At 37.2% G+C, this 5,320-nt stretch overlaps 1 non-coding gene across 1 annotated transcript; it reads right to left on the minus strand.

The window, feature by feature from the left end:
- Nucleotides 1–3,453: 3,453 nt before the first annotated feature.
- Nucleotides 3,454–3,561, minus strand: LOC148573654 (small nucleolar RNA R71). Its single transcript, XR_015906797.1, has one exon. It is a non-coding gene; the product is annotated as a small nucleolar RNA R71 (small nucleolar RNA).
- Between the last annotated feature and the right edge of the window lie 1,759 nt (nt 3,562–5,320).

Genomic DNA, 5,320 nt, shown 5'->3' on the forward strand with positions numbered 1-5,320 from the left:
CTTATGTAATTTTAACGGTAGAGTTTCTACACTCTATAGATTAAGGTGTGGAGCTCTGCTGTTTCTCAAGGATTAATGCAAAGTACTACTGTTTTCTATTCAATTCATCTTGTTTTGCTTCTAAGATATTCATTCGTACTTCAATCTGAATGTGATGAACGTGACAATCATCATCATTCCCTATGAACGCGTGCCTGACAACCACTTCCGTTCTACCTTAGACTGAATGAGTATCTCTTAGATCTCCTAACCAGAATCTTCGTGGTGTAAGCTAGAATGATGGCGGCATTCAAGAGAATCCAGAAGGTCTAAACCTTGTCTGTGGTATTCCGAGTAGGATTCAATGAATGAATGACTGTGACGAGCTCCAAACTCGCGATTGCCGGGCGTTAGTGACAGACGCAAAAGGATAGTAAATCCTATTCCAGCATGATCGAGAACCGACAGATGAATAGCTGTGCCGTGATAGGGTGCGTTGACCATTTTCACTGAGAGGATAAGATGAAGCCATTGACAAGGGTGATGCCTCCAGACGATTAGCCGTGCCGTGACAGGGCATTGGATCATTTTCCCGAGAGATGACCGAAAGTAGCCATTGACAGTGGTGATGTATCACATAAAGCCAGCCATGGAAAGGAGTAAGACTGATTGGATGAAGATAGCAGGAAAGCAGAGGTTCAGAGGAATGAAAGCATCTCTATTCGCTTATCTGAAATTCTCACCAATGAATTACATAAGTATTTCTATCCCTATTCTATTAATTATTATTCGAAAACACCATTATCAATTTATATCTGCCTAACTGAGATTTGCAAGGTGACCATAGCTTGCTTCATACCAACAATCTCCGTGGGATTCGACCCTTACTCACGTAAGGTATTACTTGGACGACCCAGTGCACTTGCTGGTTAGTTACACGGAGTTGTGAACCATGGTCTTGGCATCATGTTTTTGGCGCCATTTCCAGGGAAAGAAAGAGCAATGAATTTTACATAATTAAAGTGTAATCACGATTCCGCGTACCAGGTTTTTGGTGCCGTTGCCAGAGATTGTTCGAGTATGGACAACTGACGGTTCATCCTGGTTCTCAGATTAGGTAATTTTCTTTTTGTTTTCTTTTCAAAAACTTTTCAAATTCTTTCAAAAATTTTCTCACCTATTTTCGAAAAAATTTATTCAAAATTTTTAAAGAATGAATTCTAGTGTTTCATGAAGTATGTGAAGCCTGGCTGGCTGTAAAGCCATGTCTAAATTCTTTTGGACTGAGGCTTCCAACCATCAGTTGTTACACGACTGAAGGGTATGTCAGGCATGTCATGTCTGAATTACATGCTGAAGCTTGGCTGGCCATTGGCCATGTCTAGTGTTTTGGACCGGAGCTTTCATTGAAAGCTTGGCTGGCTAGTGAGCCATGTCTAATTCCTGGACTGAAGCTTTAGACTAAAAATGCAAGATTCCTGGAATTCATATTAAAAATTTTGGAATCCTTATTTTTCCTTTTCCAATTAATTTTCGAAAAAAAAATAAATACAAAAAAAATTAGAAAATCATAAAAATCAAAAAAATATTTTTCATGTTTCTTGTTTGAGTCTTGAGTCATGTTATAAGTTTGGTGTCAATTGCATGTGCATCTTGCATTTTTCAAAAATTCATGCATTCATAGTGTTCATCATGATCTTCAAGTTGTTCTTGGTAAGTCTTCTTGTTTGATCTTGATGATTTCATATTTTGTGTCTTTTCTTGTTTTTCATATGCATTTTTGAATTCTTAGTGTCTAAGCATTAAAGAAATCTAAGTTTGGTGTCTTGCATGTTTTCCTTGCATTAAAAATTTTTCAAAAATATGTTCATGATGTTCATCATGACATTCAAAGTGTTCTTGGTGTTCATATTGACATTCATAGCATTCTTGCATGCATCACATGTTTTGATCTAAAATTCTCATGCATTGCATCATTTTGCTTGTTTTTCTTTCTCTTCATTAAAAATTCAAAAATCAAAAAAAATATCTTTCCCTTTTTCTCTCTCATCAAATTCGAAAATTTGAGTTGACTTTTTCAAAATTTTTTAAAATCAAGTTGTTTCTTATGAGTCAAATCAAATTTTCAATTTGAAAATCTTATCTTTTTCAAAATCTTTTTCAAAAATCAAATCTTTTCCAAACTTCTTAGTTATTTTTGAAAATTCTAAAAATATTTTTCAAAAATCTTTTTCTTATTTTTATATCAAATTTTCGAAAATAACAATAACAATTAATGTTTTGATTCAAAAATTTCAAGTTTGTTACTTGCTTGTTAAGAAAGATTCAAACTTTGAGTTCTAGAATCATATCTTGTGATTTCTTGTGAATCAAGTCATTAATTGTGATTTTAAAAATCAAATCTTTTTCAAAACTAATTTCAATCATATCTTTTCAAAATATCTTCTTATCTTATCTTTTTCAAAAATTTGATTTCAAAATATCTTTTCTAACTTCTTAACTTCTTATCTTTTCAAAACTTGTTTCAACTAACTAACTAACTTTTTATGTGTTTCTTATCTTTTTCAAAACTACCTAACTAACTCTCTCTCTCTCATTTTTGAAAATTCCTTCCTTCTTTTTCAAAATTTCTTTTTAATTAACTATTATTTTAATTTTTAAATCTAAATTTTCGAAAAAACTACTAACATTTTTCAAAAACTATTTTCAAAAATCACTAACTCTTTTTCAAAAATTATTTTCGAAAATTCCTTCTCTCTCATCTCCTTCTATTTATTTATTCATCTACTAACATCTCTCCCTCACCCACCAAAAATCCGAACCCTCTCTCTCTTTCTGAGTTCAGATTTTTCTCTTCTTCTTTTCTTCTACTAACAATAAGGAACCTCTTTACTGTGACATAGAGGATTCCTCTTCTTTTCTTTTTCTCTACTTTTTCTTATGAGCAGGGACAGAGAAAAAGGCATTCTTGTTGAAGCTGATCCAGAACCTGAAAGGACTCTGAAGAGGAAATTAAGAGAAGCTAAATTACAACAATCCAGAGACAACTTGATTGAAAATTTCGAACAAGTAAAGGAGATGGCAGCCGAACCCAACAACAATGCAAGGAGGATGCTTGGTGACTTTACTGCACCTAATTCCAATTTACATGGAAGAAGCATCTCCATTCCTGCCATTGGAGCAAACAACTTAGAGCTGAAACCTCAATTAGTTTCTCTGATGCAGCAGAACTGCAAGTTTCATGGACTTCCATCTGAAGATCCTTTTCAGTTCTTAACTGAATTCTTGCAGATATGTGATACCGTTAAGACTAATGGAGTAGATCCTGAAGTCTACAGGCTCATGCTTTTCCCTTTTGCTGTAAGAGACAGAGCTAGAGTATGGTTGGACTCTCAACCTAAGGATAGCCTGAACTCTTGGGATAAGCTGGTCAAGGCCTTCCTAGCCAAGTTCTTTCCTCCTCAAAAGCTGAGCAAGCTTAGAGTGGATGTTCAAACCTTCAGACAAAAAGAGGGTGAATCCCTCTATGAAGCTTGGGAGAGATACAAAGGACTGACCAAAAAGTGTCCTTCTGACATGCTTTCAGAATGGACCATCCTGGATATATTCTATGATGGTCTGTCTGAGTTATCTAAGATGTCATTGGATACTTCTGCAGGTGGATCCATTCACCTAAAGAAAACACCTGCAGAAGCTCAAGAACTCATTGACATGGTTGCTAATAACCAGTTCATGTACACTTCTGAGAGGAATCCTATGAATAATGGGACGCCTATGAAGAAGGGAGTTCTTGAGGTTGATACTCTGAATGCCATATTGGCTCAGAATAAAATATTGACTCAGCAAGTCAATATGATTTCTCAGAGTCTAAATGGAATGCAAGCTGCATCCAACAGTACTCAAGAGGCTTCTTATGAAAAAGAAGCTTATGATCCTGAAAACCCTGCAATAGCAGAGGTGAATTACTTAGGTGAACCTTATGGAAACACCTATAACTCATCATGGAGAAATCATCCAAATTTCTCATGGAAGGATCAAAAGCCTCAACAAGGCTTTAATAATGGTGGAAGAAACAGGTTTAACAATAATAAACCTTTTCCATCATCCACTCAGCAACAGATAGAGAACTCTGAACAAAATACTTCTAATTTAGCAAACTTAGTCTCTGATCTATCTAAGGCCACTATAAATTTCATGAATGAAACAAGGTCTTCCATTAGAAATTTGGAAGCACAAGTGGGCCAGCTGAGTAAGAGGATCACTGAAATCCCTCCTAGTACTCTCCCAAGCAATACAGAAGAGAACCCAAAAGGAGAGTGCAAGGCCATTGACATAAGCACCATGGCCGAACCCAAAGAAGGAAAGGAGGACGTGAATCCCAAGGAGGAAGACCTCCTGGGACGTCCAGTGATCAATAAGGAACTTCCCTCTGAGGAACCAAAGGACTCTGAGGCTCATCTAGAGACCATAGAGATTCCATTGAACCTTCTTATGCCCTTCATGAGCTCTAATGAGTATTCCTCTTCTAAAGAGAATGAGGATGTTACTGAAGAGCAAACTGCCAAGTTTCTTGGTGCAATCATGAAGCTGAATGCCAAATTATTTGGCATTGATACTTGGGAAGTTGAACCTCCCTTGTTCATCAATGAACTAAGTGATCTGGATCAACTGACATTGCCTCAGAAGAGACTGGATCCTGGAAAGTTCATAATACCCTGTACCATAGGCACCATGATCTTTAAGGCTCTGTGTGACCTTGGTTCAGGAATAAACCTCATGCCCCTCTCTGTAATAGAGAAACTGGGAATCTGTGGGGTGCAAGCTGCTAAAATCTCATTAGAGATGGCAGACAGTTCAAGAAAACAGGCTTATGGACAAGTAGAGGACGTGTTAGTAAAGGTTGAAGGCCTTTACATCCCTGCTGATTTCATAGTCCTGGATACTGGAAAGGAAGAGGATGAATCCATCATCCTAGGAAGACCTTTCCTGGCCACAGCAAGAGCTGTGATTGATGTTGACAGAGGTGAACTAGTCCTTCAATGGAATGAGGACTCCCTTATGTTTAAAACTCAAGGATCTCTCTCTGCAACCATAGAGAGGAAGCATAAAAAGCTTCTCTCAAAGCAGAGTCAACCAAAGCCCCCACAGTCAAACTCTAAGTTTGGTGTTGGGAGGCCACAACCAAATTCTAAGTTTGGTGTTGAACTCCCATATCCAAACTCTAAGTTTGGTGTTGGGGAGTCTCAACAAAGCTCTGCACACCTGTGAGGCTCCATGAAGAGCCCACTGTCAAGCTATTGACATTAAAGAAGCGCTTGTTGGGAGGCAACCCAATGTTTAT

The sequence above is a fragment of the Arachis ipaensis genome, chromosome B2, assembly GCF_059453495.1.
Source record: "Arachis ipaensis isolate K30076 ecotype BB chromosome B2, ASM5945349v1, whole genome shotgun sequence".
Lineage (NCBI taxonomy): Eukaryota > Viridiplantae > Streptophyta > Magnoliopsida > Fabales > Fabaceae > Arachis > Arachis ipaensis.